General features: G+C 36.8%; 1 protein-coding gene across 1 annotated transcript in view; it reads left to right on the top strand.

Annotated features, from left to right (window-relative positions):
• The window catches only part of LOC106875122 (inositol hexakisphosphate and diphosphoinositol-pentakisphosphate kinase 2), a gene marked incomplete at its 5' end in the record, with an annotated part of 104900 nt that overhangs the window by 13420 nt on the left and 90382 nt on the right, over window positions 1-1098 (top strand). The gene's annotated exons all lie outside the window — the stretch shown is intronic.

The raw sequence follows: 1098 nt of genomic DNA, 5'->3' as shown, positions 1-1098 counted from the left end.
TATATATATATATATATATATATATATATATATATATATATATATGTATATGTATGTCTATCGTCAAGCTGAGTAAAACTGGCTGTCCATACATACATACATGTATGTTCTCGACATCTGTTTTTCAGCTGAGAGGTCCTTTCCCTTGAGGGCTTTTGAGTGCTGGTGCCATTTACAAAAAGCACTTGTGCCAGTGCTGTGAGGCACCTGTGCTGGTGACACTAAAATACGGCCTTGTCGGTGCCTTACAAAAGCATTGTTGCCAGTGTTGTGTAAAAAGTGGCTTTGCCAGTACCACATAGAAGTGACTTTGCCGTCGTTTCCAAATAAAGGCACTCGTGCTGTTTCCCACACAAAAGTGCTTGTGCTGGTGCCATCTCAAAAGCACCCTCTACTCTCTGTGAAGTGGTTGGCATTAGGGAGGGCTTCCAGCTGTAGAAACCATATTAAAATTGGCAAATGGCATCTGGGCAACTCCCCAGCTGGTCTGTTCCTATCAAACAGTCCAATCCATGCCAGCATGGAAAGTGGATATGCAATGATGACATGTGTGTGTATATATATATATTTATCTATTTATTATTGGTGAAGGCCTGTTTATAGGGTTATTCTGGGCTTCTCACCATAAAGGCTATTTTACAGCATATCATCAGACCCTATGGCTTTCCCCCTCCATACTTTAAAGCGGACATAGGCCAACAAGTCTTAGGTTTGGATGATGTGCCATAAAGATACTCTTTATGGCGAGAAACCTAGGGCAATCCTATAAACCGACCTTCACCAGTAATAAATATAGACTGCTCTACTTCTTAGTGTATGCTTCTTCTCTGAATGTTATGTCTTTCTAAACAAAAAGAACCGATCTATATATATCTATCTATATATATATATATATATATACATTTCCATGTATGTATGTGTATATATATTTTGGACAAATGAATATATGTTAATTAGTGTGTTGACGTGTTGATAAAGCATTGGCATGATTTGGGCTACCTGGTGTCATCTGCAGTTGGGGTATATTTCTAATAATAATCAATTATCATCTCCACTATATATATATATATATATATATATATATATATATATATATAT

This window comes from Octopus bimaculoides, chromosome 28, assembly GCF_001194135.2.
Source record: "Octopus bimaculoides isolate UCB-OBI-ISO-001 chromosome 28, ASM119413v2, whole genome shotgun sequence".
Classification (NCBI taxonomy): Eukaryota; Metazoa; Mollusca; class Cephalopoda; order Octopoda; family Octopodidae; genus Octopus; species Octopus bimaculoides.
This window is presented reverse-complemented; position numbering and strand designations above follow the sequence as displayed.